Source organism: Python bivittatus, unplaced genomic scaffold (genome assembly GCF_059951505.1).
Source record: "Python bivittatus isolate LINGU-HERP-01145 unplaced genomic scaffold, Pbiv_v1 ctg000040_np1212, whole genome shotgun sequence".
In the NCBI taxonomy this organism is placed as follows: domain Eukaryota; kingdom Metazoa; phylum Chordata; class Lepidosauria; order Squamata; family Pythonidae; genus Python; species Python bivittatus.
The window spans coordinates 4,462,769-4,479,668 of record NW_028277032.1 but is presented as its reverse complement, the minus strand read 5'-3'; the positions used below and the strand labels follow the sequence as shown (position 1 = coordinate 4,479,668).

Sequence of the window (16,900 nt, the reverse complement as noted above, 5' to 3'; positions counted from 1 at the left end):
AAATCTCCATCCTGAAGTGGTGGAGTTGTGGAATGAACTTATCAATACAGACTTAAAAATACAAAAGCAGAGGTCATTCAAAATGCAGGACTAATTAGAACTTAGCACACCACCTCGCTCAGCAACTAGATGGAGACAGGAAAGTGTTGTTTTGTGTTGCTCTCAAATCTGTATTTGAACACTTCTGAGCATTGACTTTAAACCTGCTTTATTGCTCTTGAATCTATTGAGCCTATTTTACTTCTGAACCAAATAAAGTCCACCTAGTTCTTAATTCAATAGATTCAGTCTGTTTATTCAAACACTCAGTTAACATGGCTTTAATCCAGAATGGAATCTTTCAAAAAAGAAGAGAGGAAAAGGCCCTGGGGTCTCCTTACTACTACAGGAGGATTCCCTTCTGAAGAGAAGAGGATTTTCTCCTACCACCCCTCTCTGTAATTGTCACTGAATTCTATGTAGAGTATACACTTAATTTCCATGCCATCCAGTTCACACCTAACTAGGTTGTTAATCAGAATATCATGGGATACTTTATCAGGGCTTTGCTAAAATCCAGATATTTTATACCTATAGCATTCCCACAGTTTAACGGATCAAATAAAATAAAATAAAATAAGGTAAGGTAAGGTTGCTATATTGTTTGAAGATGCTTATGGTTCAATCTCTTTGTGATCTGTTCAAGAATCCTCTCAGATATTGATGTTGACAGACTTGTTTATACTTCCCTGGATCCTCCTTTGCCCCTTTAACAAATTCTGGAGATCTGATGAAGTGGCCTACCAGAAGTGGCCTCGTTCCTGTTATCTGGCACTTCATCAGATCTCCCGAATTTGTCAAAAATTAAGTATAAAGACAGATAATCAACAGGTTCCTTCAGTGCTCTAATATGAAATTTGTTTAGCCCTGGCAAGTTACATGCAATTGATTTAAATTCCTTGACCATGTTTCTATTTACTCGGCTTTCAGTTATGTACCTTCTCCATGTTCTTCACCATTACCAGCTAGAGCACATGCCCCTTTGTATAAGAAAGCAGAGCTGAAATAAAAGTTGAAGTGTTCCCATGTTTGTTTTGTTCCCCATAAGTATTTTGCTTCTTCATTGAACAGCTAGTGTACTAATTATTTTCTCTTCCTTTTATTTTGTACATATCTTAAGAAACCACATTGGTTGCTTCTAGCATCCTTCAACACCTTCACCTCATTTTGGCCCCATCTCTGTAGTTCCAAGCCCAGTTGAATCTTAGCCTTGCCAGGCCCAAAGAACTATAAAAAGTATTTAATGGGAGATCAGTCTCACCGGCTGGCTCTTCAGGTCAGCATCAGAGAGGGCGTCATGCAATTCAGTCCTTCCTCCCCATTCTCCACAGCATCCTATATTGTCACCAAGAATCCCAGAAGCAGCAGAAAAGCCACCAAATTGCCAAGGGATTTCAGAAGGCTTTGAAGTGCTTTTCAGCTATCCAGTTTGATTCATTGTTTTGAAACAGGAACTTGTTTTGATTCATTTGCTTCAACAGGAGGTCCTTTTGATGTTTCCACAGCCCTAGTATCCTAGAATTCTTCCTTCCTTTCCTATTCTCTTCCACCAATGGAGAAAATAAATGAGAACGTTACTTGAGCCCTGAAAGTTCCTGCACTTTCTTCTTAGATATCCAGAGTTCATGATGATACAGTGGTAGCTGTTTGTTATGAGCTAGCCTCCCAGCCAGCTCACATTCCCAGTCAGCATCTGGGTCTGACTACACATTCAGACACATAAGACTTGGTTTTTAACATGTACACATAGAGATCCCCCCAACTCTTCCTCTCCTGGATAGGAACATGTTTTGTTCTTTTAAAACTAGAGGCAGAACTCCAGGAAAACAGAGCAAGAAGCTGTGCACCACAGTGGAAAGAAGGGGAAAGTGACCATAATTGTCTTCCAGACTCTGATTAAAATGGGATTTCTAGGAAAAAGGAATTTCTAGGTAGCAGATGGAGCATCTGTTTTCAGGATCATCTATTCCCTGTAGGAATAGGAACAAACACTCAACTAAGGACTATATCAGCAATTCTTTTAAAATATGCATATATTTTCTCTGATGCAATTGTCTGTAATTTCTCTGTACAATTTATGGAAAATATTATTTTGCTTACTGAGAATCTTTAAGGAATCTCTACGAATTTTGCATCTCATTCTAGTGTCTTTATAGCAAGTTTCCTTGAATTTTATAACAGATCACTGCCATCTTGTGGTCTGCCAGAATCCTTATGCTTTCAATTGGATCCCTTTTTTCTTCCATTCATTTGCAAGTTGTTAGATCCTCAGATCAGAACAGCTGTGTAATTTATTTTTTTTCCCCTATATTGATTACCTGAATGTTAATATTTAAACTAAAACAAGCTTTTCTACAGTTTTATCTTTTTTAAAATAAAGTTTAATTTCCTTTATTTCCTGTGATACTGGTTCATCTCACAAGGGAAGTAGGGATGATATCTCTAGTCACATGCCTCAATGATATAAGACCAGGATATGGCATTATGGCAATTATCTCTTGTTTACCTTTTTACTTGCCAGAATAGCAGCAGAGTGTGAAAGCTCTCTCTCTCTCTCTCTCTCTCTCTCTCTCTCTCCCCCACACGAGGATTGAGGGGAAGATGCCAGGTGCAGAGTCTTACAGGTGGGGACAGTGAGAACTGCCCAACTGCTACCCCAAGGAACAGGAGATGGGCCAGGGTGTGAAGGTCCAGAGGATTTCTGGGAGAGGAGGTCTGAGACCAGGGTACTGAAGGAGCTGGCAGATGTGATCTCAGAACCACTGAATGAAATCGTTGAGAGCTCCTGGAGCCCAAGGGAACTGCCAGAGGGCTGGAATAGAGCTGATGTGGTTCCAATCTTTAAAAAGGGGGAAAAAATTGGATCCAGGAAACTACAGACCAAGCAGCTTGATACCTGGGAAAATTCTGGAAAAGGTAATCAAGCAGTAGGTTTGTGAGCACCTAGAAATGAACAAGGTGATTACTAGAAGCCAGCATGGGTTTGTAAAGAACATGTCATGCCAAACAAATCTTATTGTCTTCTTTGATGAAGTGACTAAGTTAGTGGACCAAGGAAATGCTGTGGATACAGTATACTTAGGTTTTAGTAAGGCATTTAATAAAGTAGACCACAGCCTACTTGGCAAGATAGAGCAATGTGGGATAGACGGTACCACTACCAGATGGATTTGCAGTTGGCTGACCAACCGCGCTCAGCATGTGGTCCTCACTGGAGTTACATCTATGTGGAGGGAAGTATGCAATGGGGTACCTCAAGGTTCTGTCTTGGGCCCAGCGCTCTTCCACATTTTCATCAGTTACCTAGATGAGGGGATTGAAGGGGCACCTATCAAATTTGGGGGTGACACAAAGCTGGGGGGAATTGCTAACACTTCAGAAGATAGATTCAAGATTCAGAAGGATCTTGACAGACTTGAGCATTGGGCCCTAACCAACAAGATGCAGTTCAGTGGAGAGAAAAGTCAGGTCCTGCCCTTAGGCAGGAAAAACCTGATGCACAGGTATAGGACAGGCAGCTCCTGGCTCAACAGCAGTGCCTATGAGAGGGGTCTTGGTGTTCTGCTGGACCACCGCTTAAGGATGAGTCAGCCATGTGCTGCAGCTGCCAAAAAAGCCAATGCAGTCCTGGGCTGCATCACAGAGGGATAGTATCGAGATCAAGGGAAGTGATAGTACCGCTCTACACCACACTGGCAAGGCCACATTTGGAATTCTGTGTCCAGTTCTGGTCCCCACAATACAAAAAAGATGCTGAGGCCCTAGAAAGAGTGCAGAGAAGAGCAACAAAGATGATAAGGGGTCTAGAGGCTATATTCTATGAAGAATGGCTAAAGGTATGCTTAGCTTAACGAAGAAAAGACTGAGGGGAGACACGATCGCTGTCTCCCAATACTTGAAGGGCTGCCATAGGGAAGCGGGTGTCGATTTGTTGTCCTTGGCACCTGAGGGTAGGACAAGAAGCAATGGGTGGAAGCTCATCAGAGGGAGATCCAACCTGGAAATAAGGAGGAATCTCCTGACAGTGAGAACGATTAAGCAGTGGAACAGCCTGCCTCTCGGAGTTGTGGGTGCTCCATCGCTGGAGGTTTTCAAGAAAAGATTGGACAACCATTTGTCCAAGATGGTCTGAGGACTCCTGTCTTGGACAGGAGGTTGGACTAGAAGACCTCCAAGGTCCCTTCCAAACCTATGATTCTATGACTTCTAACACAGCTATGCTGCCTCTCTGCTTTTTTAAGTAGAATTTGCCCCACATATGTTGGCATGATAGAATAATTGTGGGTAAACTCAGTAAGTCTTGGAAGCTGTTCTGGGAGATTTTTTGACCCACACTTCTGGCAGATAGCACCCTTCACAGATAGCTCCTCTTGTCCTAGGGATATTCTTGCAGCAAGCTTTTTGCCCCCTACTTACTACTCCCCTGAAAAAAGGATAAAATATCCATGGATAAAATGTCCCAAGAAAGGATGGATGTGCCAAGCAAGGGCTCCACAATGACCTGACTCCTTTGTTGTCCCGAGGAATCTAATTGTGGTTTAAGGGCCGTGTGCAGCACTCATTACAGCAATCTCTGTAACATACCAGTACGAAAGGAATGGGTGCCACAAAAGGCTAAACCCTTTCTAAGCACATGAAAGTGGTTCATTGTTGAATGCGCTGTCCTATATTTTCCACATTATTAATTTTTCAGTATAGCTATACCAGGAAAGCGCGCAGCAGCAGCAGCAAATCTGCCTGCGGCTTCCTTCGGTGTTCTTTTTCCTGCCAAGTCAGAAAAGAAGAGAGAGAAGAGCCATTTATGGAGGGGGAAGAGGAGAGCAGCAGCAAAACCAGCCCCCCTCTTGAAATTAATCTGTTCCAAGCCGACTTCCACTGGGTCTTTCTTGAGATTGGTATTGTGCCATGTGGGGATGCAGTAATTTCCAGTGTATTGGTTCACCAGGAAACTCTCCACTTGCTTTTCTGCTTGCAAAAATGCCCACTGGCAGCCAGCTGCCAACCATAAAAAAGATATCAAAGTATTATGATTAAAAGTATGAAATTACTCCAGGAATCTTTCTTACAGAATGGACTAACAAAAGCAAGTACAAGAGATACACCAAGCACATATCCAACTCTTCTGTTTTTTCCCCCAGAAGCCACACTTTGTGAATTGTTATTCAGCTGCTGAGAGGCAAGGACATTAGGGTTTCTGAGATTCTTTGGAGCTCCAAAGTGTCACCTAGGCCATTCTTTCAATGATCTTTGTAACACTGCATGGTGTCATGTTTTTTGGTTCCAGTCCTGTAAATGCGCAGTTTGTCTCTGCAAATTCCCAATGGGGTGAGATTCTACCACTTTACGGTCCACCAGGTCTCCCAAGACTTTTTTCCAGAAGCCCCTATTCATTCATGTAATGACTAGCAGGTAGGGTTGGTCCAGAGACAGTCCTGGCTGATTGGCTGATTTTCCAAAATACACTTTCCAAGTTCCACAATTCCTGAGGCCTAAATCTGAACCCCAGTTTCAAAATTGGATCTCTGTATCCCTCATTAATTATTATGATCAGATAAACAAATAACTGTACCTGTTTTACACAAGTGAATGAAATGTTCAGGAATGATGCCCCCTTATTAGAGAAAAAAAATCAAAATTTAAACAAATAAGTTCAGGACTTTTATTTAAAACATTTTAAAATGTTTCTCTATAAAGAAAAAAGGAAACAATATTTGTAGGAGAGCTTTCTACTTTGGCAGGGCAGATGAGAGGCTCTTGTTGACCAAGTTTGTGGCAATAGAGGCACACTTGATAGAGTTCCCTAGGGAAGAAACCAACACATTTTCAGAAGTATAGGTGTAAGAGAATTGGACGAATTAAACTACTTCTGGGCCATTCAAGGTGCTGGTTGCTCCCTACAGAGCCCTGCATGGCACAGAACCTGGCTGCTTGGGGGACTGCCTCTCTCTCATAGCATCTGCCTGGCTGATTCCATCCTGCAGGGTTAGCATGCTCTGGGCTTCTTTAATTACACAATGTTTTCTCTCTGGACCCCCAAAGCGCCCCTTCTCTCTCACAGTGCCTGTCCTCTGGAATGAGGTCCCCCCCCAGATCCGGATGGCCCCACCTTTGCTGCTGTTCAGAAGGGTGGTGGGACCTGGCTCTTTGCCCAGACCTTCAGTGAGGGAGATGGAGACCCTCACTTCATCACCCTTGCCATCTTTTTTCTCATACTGATTCTGTTGTAATTTCTTTGATTGTTGTGAGCTGCCCAGAGCTGTTGGGAGTCGGGCAGCATACCAGTTTAAAAAATTATTATTATTATTATTATTGTTGTTGTTGTTGTTGTTGTTGTTGTTGTTGTTTTTGTTTTTCTCTTCATTAGGACCAAATTCAAATAAAGTACAGTTATGCTGCAGTGGATGATGGTTGTGGAGCAAACAGTGGCAGCGACGGAAGGATTCCAACATTGAGCATATTTTTAGGAAGTGGTTAAAACTATTGTTTCTGAAACCCCACACACTGCTCCCAATTTTTTTTTTTTTTTCATTCTTGCTTCTAGGAGAGGGAACTTACAACAATTGCATAATAATTGACTGCCCAATAATGTATTACCTCAATGTTCTTCTCCTCAAACCCTATAATTAAAAAGGTCTGGAAAACATCATTTACAATAAATCGAAGCTGGAGCTGCCATTGGTTCTGTAAGGTTTGCCCCGTTCGACAGAGAAACTCTTGTGACACGTGTGGTTCACAAAGAAGGTTTACTCATGCGTAACGTAGTAGTCACAAGCAAAGCCAGGACTGGCTTGGTACAATTGCATCACTTGTTATATTCCCCCCTTCCCGCGCTTTTTTCCCGCCCCGCGATCACGTTGCAGCTGCGGATTATGGGCCCCCAATAATCCCCCTTGATTGTTCATGATGGCAGGATCGGTCAGGGTCTATTGTCCTTGATTGCCAGTCCCCCTCCGGCTGGGTTGGTTCCTCCCCGTTACGTGCAAGCCCGTGGGTTCTGTGCTGCGTTGCGATCTTGTTTCGCTGCCTGCGGCCCCGTTCATTGCTGGCTCGCGCCGCTATCAGTTTATAGTTAAAAGCTTCCGCTGCGGTTTTCCGGTTTGGCTGGGCGCAGGTGGCCCGTTAATTAGCGGCGCTTTCAGTTCCTCTTTTCCCCGCTAGCTATCGTCGGTGGATTCCGCGTGGTCTGGCTGCGAGCTTCCCTGAAGCCCCGTGCTGACCGAACCTGACATACCGCCCCCCTGAAGACAATTCCCCCCCCCGGCTCTATTTCGGCTTCCCGGGGTATTTCTTGTAAAAGTCCCGCACTAGGTCCGGTGCCCTTATGTGGGTTTTACTCACCCATTCGCTGTGGGACTTGGGAAAATGTTTCCATTGCACTAGGAGCTGGGTCTGCCCCTTGTGCCTCCGGGCGTCCAGTATCTGGTTGATCTCGAAATGCTGCTCCCCCCCGACCATGATGGGTGGTGGCACTCCCTCTGTCTTGTGCCAGGCGTTCCCCGGCTGGTGCAGCTTTAGCAGGCTGCAATGAAACACCGGGTGGATCTTTCCGAGGCTTTTCGGGAGCGTCAGCCTGACGGTTACTGGATTGATGACCTCTGCAATGGGGAACGGCCCCACAAACCTCGGGCTGAGTTTTTTCGATGCCTGGTGCGTTTTTAGGTTTTTGGTTGACAGATACACCTGGTCCCCCACTTTCCACTGCTCCTCGGGGAGCCTCTTGTGGTCCGCGTGTTTCTTGTAGTCGGCTTTGGCTCTCTGCAATGCCGTGTGCGCCGCTCGCCGGGTTGCGTCGATTTGGGCGAACCAGGCGTCCAGGGAGTTGATCTGGGATTCCGGCTGAGGCAACTCCGGCATGGGGACGAAGTCTCTCCTGGTGGCTACTTTGAACGGAGAGAACCCGGTACTCTTGTGGACGGCGTTGTTGTATGCCACTTCCGCGAATGGTAGTAGCTCCGCCCAATCGTCCTGTTGGTGCCCCACGTAGCAGCGCAGGTACTGTTCGAGCCCCCCGTTCAGGCGTTCCGTGGCTCTGTCCGTCTGCGGATGCGCCGCGGAAGAAAGGGCTTGTTTCGTCCCCACCCGCTTCAGGAACTCCCTCCAGAACCGCGCGATGAAGTTGCCGCCCCGATCGCTGACGACCCGTCGGGGCGCGCCGTGGAGCCGGTAAACATGTTGCACGAACAGTCCCGCCAACCCCTCTGCCGTGGGGACTCGCCGGCATGCTACAAAGTGCGCTTGTTTAGAGAATAAGTCCGTAACCACCCAAATGGCGGTCTTCCCCTTACTCTCTGGGAGCTCTACTATAAAGTCCATGGCGACCTCTTGCCATGGGCCGTCGGGTTCCGCTACCAATTGGAGTAGCCCTCTAGGTTTGCCTTTGGCCCCTTTCGCCGTCGCGCACACCGGGCAACCCCCCGAGTAAGCCTCCACGTCCTTACGGAGCGTGGGCCACCAAAATTACCGCCGGATTAAGTGGAGCGTCTTTACGAAGCCGTAATGCCCCGCGCTCCGGCTGTCGTGGGCTCTTTCCATGACCTCCCGTCCGCAACCCTCGGGCACGTACAGCTTTCCTTCGTGCCACCACAACCCCTCTTGGCTGGTTAGCGCCTCTCGGTTCTGCTTGAGCCAAGCATCCCGCTCCGCCGCCTCCGCGAACCCTTGCCTTACTTCAGGCGCCGCGTCCCGTCGCTCCCCCTTGGTCTGGCTTCGGGTCACCGCCTTTGCAGCCAGTCTGCTGGCAGGGATGATGGAGTCCATGATCTCCTCCCGTAGGCTGGTGTGCTGGGGCATGCGAGACAGTCCATCTGCTAGGAAGTTGCGCTTCCCGGGGATGTGTTTTAGTGTGGACCTGAACCTCCCGAAGTACTGGGACCACCGCGCCTGTTTGGGGGACAGCTTACGCGGGGTCTTCAGGGCCTCGAGGTTCTTATGGTCCGTCCACACCTCGAACGGTTCAGCTGCCCCCTCCAGTAGATGCCTCCACGTGGCCAGTGCCCACTTGACTGCGTACGCCTCTTTCTCCCACACCATCCACCTTCTCTCCGTCTCGGTGAATTTGCGGGAGGCGTAGGCGCATGGGTGGATGGCCCCCTCCGGGCTGGGCTGGAGCAGGACTGCCCCCGTTGCCACGTCTGACGCATCTACTTGGATGATAAACCGCCGATCTGGGTCAGGATGGCGCAGGATCGGCTCCGCTGTGAACCGCCGTTTTAGCTCCTCAAACGCCCCCTGGCATTCTGCAGTCCACGCAAGTGCCATGCTGGGCTTGGGGGGTTTCCCAGTGCCCTTGGTCTTCAACAGGTCGGTTAGGGGAAGGGCGATTTGGGCGAAGTTCGGGATAAACTGTCTATAGAAGTTCGCAAACCCTAGGAAGCTTTGGAGTTGCCTCCGGGTTCGCGGCGCTTCCCAGCCCAGGACATCCTTCACTTTCGCCGGGTCCATCTCAATTCCCCGGCTGGATATTCGGTAGCCGAGGTAGTCCAGTTGCTCTCGATGGAACTCGCATTTCGATAGCTTCGCGTACAGCTGTGCCTTCAGCAGTCTCTGGAGCACCGTGCGCACCAGGCTCATGTGCTCCGCCAGGGTTTCGGTGTAGATGAGGATGTCGTCCAGGTAGACCAGGACGCCCCGATAGAGTAGGTCGTGCAGCACCTCATTTATTAGCTGCATAAATACCCCCGGGGCCCCTTTTAATCCGAACGGCATCACGGAAAACTGGTAGCTTCCGAGCGGCGTGTTAAACGCCGTCTTCCACTCATCTTTTGCGCGGATCCTGACTCTGAAGTAAGCTTCGCGCAAGTCCAGTTTTGTGAACACCCTCCACTTAGACAGATGCGACATCAAGTCCTTCATCAGGGGGAGGGGGTATTTGTACTCCGTGCTGATTGCGTTCAGCCCCCGGTAGTCCACGCACATTCGAAGCGAGCCATCCTTCTTCTCCCGGAATAGTACCGGGGCCGCTAATGGCGACTTCGCGGGTTGGATGAATCCCCGCGCCAGGTTTTTGTCTATGAACTCCCGCAGAGCCCCCATTTCTCTCCTTGACAGGGAGTACATTTTCGGCTTAGGCAGGGTCGCCCCTGGCTCTAACTCGATGGCGCAATCACTGGGCCGGTGTGGTGGGAGCTGGTCGGACTCCTTCTCCCCGAACGCTGCCGCCAGGTCTCGATACTGCCTCGGGATTCCGCCGCCTGTCGTGGGTTCCCCGGGCCCGGCCTCTCTCTTTGCGGTTGTCTCGCCAGTCGCCGCTGCCTCCCCACGCCTCGGGATCGTTGCGGGTCTCCGGGGTCCCGGCGCTGCTGCTGCTGCTGCTGCCGGCCGGGTCTCAGGCTCCGTCTGCTCTCGCCCCGTCTCCCAGTGTCCCGGACCCTCCACTTGCCCGTCTGTGGTTGCGGCCACACCCGTCTCCACGGCTCGGTCCCCTCGGCTCTCGCACTTCGCCGGCCTGTCGACCCCGAACCGCACTGCCTCCGCCGTCCAGTCGACCCGTGGGTTCCGTCGTCGCAGCCACGCCAAGCCGAGTACCACCGCGTAGTCGGCCACCGGGACCACCACAAATCTCAGTTCTTCCCGGTGACTCCCGATCGTCATCTGGACCGGCTCGGTGTAATACTGAGCTGGCCCCCCCCCGCCAGCGTGCCATCTAGCTGGCTGAATGCAATGGGCTCCCGGAGGCGCCTCAGCTGTAGTCCGAGCCCCGAGACCACAGCTGGGTGCATCAAGCAGTGGGTGCAGCCTGAATCCAATAGCACCCGCAGCTGTGCCTCCCCTCCGGATCTCACCCGCCGGATGTGTACTCTCACCCGGAACGGAGGGCAGTCCTCATCTCCTATTGGGTCCGCGCGCCTCGACTCCCCTGCTCGCACTGGGACGCCGTTCAGTGCGAGCGCGCCTCGTTTCCCGCCGGCTCCGAGTCCTCTCCGGAGGACGCCGTCTCTGGGGTCGACCACCCCCCGCGTCCTTTCTTGGTCACCGCCACCACTGCCCCCCTCCGCGGTCGGTCGCCGGCCCTTTTCCCGGTCGCACGCGGGGGCTTGACTTCAGGCCGTGGTGGGGCTCCTTCCCGCTCCGTCGGGCACTGCGCCGCTCGGTGGCCTCTGCCTCCGCACCGGAAGCACAGGTTCGGGGCTCTGGTCGCCTCTCGCACCCCGGTGGACTGCCGCCGACTGCTCCGCCTTTCCTCGGGGGTTCTCTCCCTCGGCTGGTCCCTCGTCTGGTCCCGTCGCCTCGCGCTCTGTTGGATCTGCCGCCATGCCGATTCCGCCGTTCCGGCCAGCCAGATCCAATCTTTCACTGTGGACGGGTCGTCCCGCCCCAGTGCCCGCTCCAGGATCTCTGGGTTGAGCCCCCTCTTAAAATACTTCACCCTCAGGGACTCCGGCCAGTCCGTGAGCTTCTCTGCCAATCTCCGGAACTCCAGGGCGTACTCTGATACCGACTTGCCCCGCTGTCTGAACTGCAGGATGTCGTCCTCCGCCCGCTTGGCGCTCAATGTGTCCTCGAATCTGTCCCGGAGCGCCTGCATGAAGTCCGGGAAACTCCGTAGTTCCGCCGCGTTGGCATCGTATAGTCCGATCACCCAGCTAGCTGCTTGACCATCTAGCAGCTCGGCCACGTAGGATACTTTATCCTCGTCCCTAGCGAATAGGTGACCACCCCTCTGCATGAACCCCCTAACGTGCGTCAAAAAGTGCGGCAGCTGTTCAGGGTCCCCTGAGAACTTCCCAGTGATACCTCGAAGTCTCAGGGCGTCTGCCGCCCGTCGGTCCACCGACCGGGGCATCGTGGGCGGTACCGGCTGAGGTGCCGGACCGCCACCCCTGTTGCTCGCCCCCTCGCTCACCGCAGGTGGTCCCACTCTCTGTAGCAGGGTCTGGAGCATCGCCTCCATGGCGTCTAGGCGCCGCTCGACTCTCTCCTCTAGTCGGGCGAACTTCTTGTCCCACTCGCGGTTCCGGGACCCTGAACCTCGGGTCATCGTGACGCCTGAACCGTCTGGCCCTTGGTTCACGCCCATCGACCACCGCTCGGCTGGAGGGCGCCCGGTCCTGGCCGCTGTCCCGTCACTCCCGGGTGGCTCCGACCGTCCCTCCTCGAGCCTGGGTTCCTCGTGCTCCAGCTGACCCATGGATTCCTCGTCGCTGGTCATGCCTGTATTGGAAAAGGAAACGCTCCTCGGTGGTACCGGGTAGCGCTAACAGTGAGTCCTGGCTTTATGTAAGGTTTGCCCCGTTCGACAGAGAAACTCTCGTGACACGTGTGGTTCACAAAGAAGGTTTACTCATGCGTAACGTAGTAGTCACAAGCAAAGCCAGGACTGGCTTGGTACAATTGCATCACTTGTTATATTCCCCCCTTCCCGCGCTTTTTTCCCGCCCCGCGATCACGTTGCAGCTGCGGATTATGGGCCCCCAATAATCCCCCTTGATTGTTCATGATGGCAGGATCGGTCAGGGTCTATTGTCCTTGATTGCCAGTCCCCCTCCGGCTGGGTTGGTTCCTCCCCGTTACGTGCAAGCCCGCGGGTTCTGTGCTGCGTTGCGATCTTGTTTCGCTGCCTGCGGCCCCGTTCATTGCTGGCTCGCGCCGTTATCAGTTTATAGTTAAAAGCTTCCGCTGCGGTTTTCCGGTTTGGCTGGGCGCAGGTGGCCTGTTAATTAGCGGCGCTTTCAGTTCCTCTTTTCCCCGCTAGCTACCGTCGGTGGATTCCATGTGGTCTGGCTGCGAGCTTCCCTGAAGCCCCGTGCTTCCCTGAAGCCCCGTGCTGACCGAACCTGACAGGTTCAATGGCATTTCTCTTCACTCTTCTCTCTCGGCCCTTTTTCTTTTAATGGAGAGCATTAGAGGGAAAAATTATCAGTTTTTGCCCTCTGTGTCCTTTTGAATTCTGAATTACAGATGAAACTTTGGGTGGGTTTCAGTGCAGATTAACTTTTCTCCTTCACCAAGCAGAACTCAACTAACAAGACTAGCAAAGTTGCTTCAGTGCCAAAACCAAGCATCATTTGGATGGAAAGGGTTCCAAGTGGAAATAGCTCTAAGGGGCCTCTTTTCTTTCACAACTGTCCTCCTGCTGGGACTACTGAGGGAGGCATAGCGAGCTAAACACACCATCAGGAGAGCGGAGATGACAACCAAGGCAAAGACTGAAGAACTGGTGAATAGACCAGTTCTTCAGAACCCCTCCATATAAAGAAGTTCCAGGGAAGAAATGGTGAACTAAAGATGGCTCCACAAAAAGTGGAGCCAATAACTGCAGCAGAATGAAGAACCGGCAAGTAGACCAACTCTTTGATGATTCCTCTCCGGACAAGGAGAGGACTAGAGATTGCCCACAAGTGCTCCAGACAGTTGCTTCTCATGAGGTCTCTGGAGGGTTTAGAGCTCTGAGAGATGAGGGAATAGCCATCTTGCTCAAACCATGGTTGGCACCTTTGAAAGAACACTGGGTTCACATACTTCCTTTTCTAATCACTTTTGAAAATTGCTTGTTAACTGTTTTTCAGCTGTTAGGAACCTTTGGATTGACAAGTTTTACAGCATCTGGTGAGTTTCCTTCAATCGTTAGTGAAATAAGTTTTAACTACAAGTTTAAAAACTTAGAAATTTTTTTTTTTGAATGAAGAGCAAAAAGATGATAAGAACCTTGATTTTAGAAAATTACAAATGGATGAAGGGTCCAGATAAATTTGAAATAAGATTTTGAAATTAATTATAAAGAATCCTTCCTATGAGAAAATGCTTTTGTTTTGAATTCTTTAAAAACATAAGATAAGACTTTAAAAATTGGACACTAGAGAGAAGGAACTAAAGATTACAATTAAAGGAGAAGACCAGTCAAACTCAACTTACAACTACAGAATGAAGCAAAATATTTTAACATTGGACATATTGAAGGATATTTTTCTACAATGGACCCAGAAGTTAATTTTAAAAGTGTCTGCCTCTATATATTGACTGTGTTTAAAATATGTTAAAAACATGGAAGAGGAACAAGTTTTACCTGACAAGACTGAGACTGAGTTGAAAGTAGATTTAAAAATGACAGGCTAAAGAATGACATGGAAAAATATGTTACACTGGACTTACAAAAGAAACCAGCTGATAACTTAATTATTAAAAGGGATATACAAACAACAAACCAAGAGAGCAACCTGGATAATTTTCCTATATTGGATTTACAAAAGGGGTTTCTTAAAGTTTTGAAGAATTTTGTGAGAAGGGACAAAGAAAAATGAAAAGAAATCTAGTTCTAGGACATTATTTGAAGGGACTAAAGTTCAAGATTGCTAGAAGTAAAAGGAAAGAAATAAAGTTGGTTTATTTGATCAAGGCTAAAATGGATAGGTTGTTGCCTCTGGTTGTAAGATTTGCCCCGTTCGACAAGAGAAACTCCCGTGACATGTGTGGTTCACAAAAGAGGTTTACTCATGCATAACGTAACAGTTACAAACAAAGCCAGGACTGGCTTAGTACATTTACATTGCTCATTTATACTTCTCCCCTTCCCGCACTTTCGCCCCGCGATCGCATTACCGCTGCCAATTATCAGCCCCGCAATCATCCCCCTTAAGTGTCCAGAATGGCAAGTTCAGCCCGGGTCCCATTGTCCTTGATTGGTAGCCCCTTCCAGCATGGGTTGGTTCCCTTGGGTTTCTCCCATCACGTGCAAAACCCGAGGCTTCTGGATTGCGCGGTGATCTCTTTTCGCTGCCCGCGGCCCTGCTCATTGTTAGCTTGCATCGCTTATCAGTGTAAAGTTAAAGCTTCCGCTGCGGTTTTCCCGTTTGGCTAGGCGCAGGTGGCCCATTAATCAACTGTGCTTTCAGTTCCTCTTTTCCTCAGCTAGCCACCGGTAGTGGAGTTAGTGCGGTGCGGCGGCAAGCTTTCCTCAAAGCACCATGCTGGCCAAACCTGACATACCGCCCCCCTGAAAATAGACCCCCCTTTTTTATTTTGGCTTCCCGGGGTATCTATTGTAAAAGTCTCGCACTAGGTTCAGCGTTTTTACATGGGCTTTGCTTACCCATTCGCTGTGGGACTTGGGGAAATGTTTCCACTGCACCAGCAGCTGGACCTGTCCCTTGTGCCTCCTGGCGTCCAGTATCTGTTTAACCTTGAAGTGCTGCTCCCCGCCGACCATGACGGGTGCCGGTGCCACCTTTGCCTTGTGCCAGGCGTTCCCCGGCTGGTAGAGCTTCAATAAGCTGCAGTGGAACACTGGGTGGACCTTCCCGAGGCTTTTGGGGAGCGTTAACCTGACGGTTACCAGATTGATGATCTCCACAATGGGGAACGGACCCACGAACCTCGGGCTGAGCTTCTTCGAAGCCTGGTGCATCTTTAGGTTTCTCGTTGATAAATATACCTGGTCCCCCACCTTCCACTGCCACTCGGGGAGCCTCTTGCGGTCCGCATGTTTTTTGTATTTGGCTTTGGCCCCTTACAGTGCCGCGTGCGCCACCTGCCTCGTGGCGTCTATTTGGGCGAACCAGAAGTCCAGAGAGTCGATTCGGGATGCCGGCTGAGGCAATTCCGGCATGGGAACGAAGTCTCTCCCGGTGGCCACTTTGAACGGGGAGAAGCCGGTTCTTTTGTGGACAGCATTGTTGTAGGCTACTTCCGCGAATGGCAGTAGCTCTGCCCAATCGTCCTGCTGGTGCCCCATGTAGCAGCACAGGTACTGTTCGAGCCCCCCGTTTAGGCGTTCCGTGGCTCCGTCCGTCTGCGGGTGCGCCGCGGAGGAAAGGGCTTGTTGCGTCCCTACCCGTTTCAGGAACTCCCTCCAGAACCGCACGATGAAATTGCCACCCCGATCGCTGACGATCCATCGGGGTGCGCCATGCAGCCGGTAGACGTGCTGCACGAACAGCCTCGCCAACCCTTCTGCTGTGGGGATTTGCCGGCATGCTACAAAGTGCACTTGTTTGGAGAACAAGTCTGTGATCACCCAAATGGCGGTCTTCCCCTTGCTCTCCGGTAGCTCCACTATGAAGTCCATGGCAATCTCTTGCCATGGGCCGTCGGGGTCCGCCACCGATTGGAGTAGCCCCCTAGGCTTGCCTTTGGCCCCTTTTGCTGGCGCGCACACTGGGCAACCCCCCGAGTATGCTTCCATGTCCTTCCGGAGCGTTGGCCACCAGAACTGCCGCCAAATTAAATGGAGCGTTTTCACGAAGCTGTAATGCCCCACGCTCCGGCTGTCGTGGGCTCCTTCCATGACCCCCCGCCGGCACTCTTCGGGCACATACAGTTTTCCCTCATGCCACCACAAATCCCCTTGGCTGGTTAGTGCGTCTTGGTTCTGCTTGAGCCAAGTGTCCCGCTCCGCTGCTTCCGCAAACCCCTGCTTTACCTCAGGCACCGTGTCCCGCTGCTCTCTCTTGGTCTGGTTCCGGGTTACAGCCTTTGCAGCCAGCCTGCTGGCGGGGATGATGGAGTCCATGATTTCCTCTTGCAGGCTGGTGTGCTGGGGCATGCGAGACAGCCCGTCTGCCAGGAAATTCCCCTTCCTCTAGGGTAAAGCTGAATCTCCCGAAGTATTGGGACCAACGCACCTGTTTGGGGGATAGCCTCTGTGGGGTTTTCAGGGCCTCAAGGTTCTTGTGGTCCATCTACACCTCGAATGGCTTGGCTGCCCCCTCCAATAAGTGCCTCCACGTGGCTAGGGCCCACTTGACCTCATATGCCTCTTTCTCCCACACCATCCACCTTCTCTCCGTCTCGGTGAATTTGCGGGAGGCTTAGGCGCACAGGTGGAGGGCCCCCTCCGGGCTGGGCTGGAGCAGGACCGCCCCCGTTGCTACGTCCGACGCGTCTACCTGGATGATGAATTTCCGATCCGGGTCGGGGTGGCGCAGGA

At 50.7% G+C, this 16,900-nt stretch overlaps 1 pseudogene; it reads right to left on the bottom strand.

The window, feature by feature from the left end:
* Positions 1–3,233: 3,233 nt before the first annotated feature.
* On the bottom strand, positions 3,234–16,516 carry LOC148216939 (uncharacterized; annotated as a pseudogene).
* Positions 16,517–16,900: the final 384 nt, after the last annotated feature.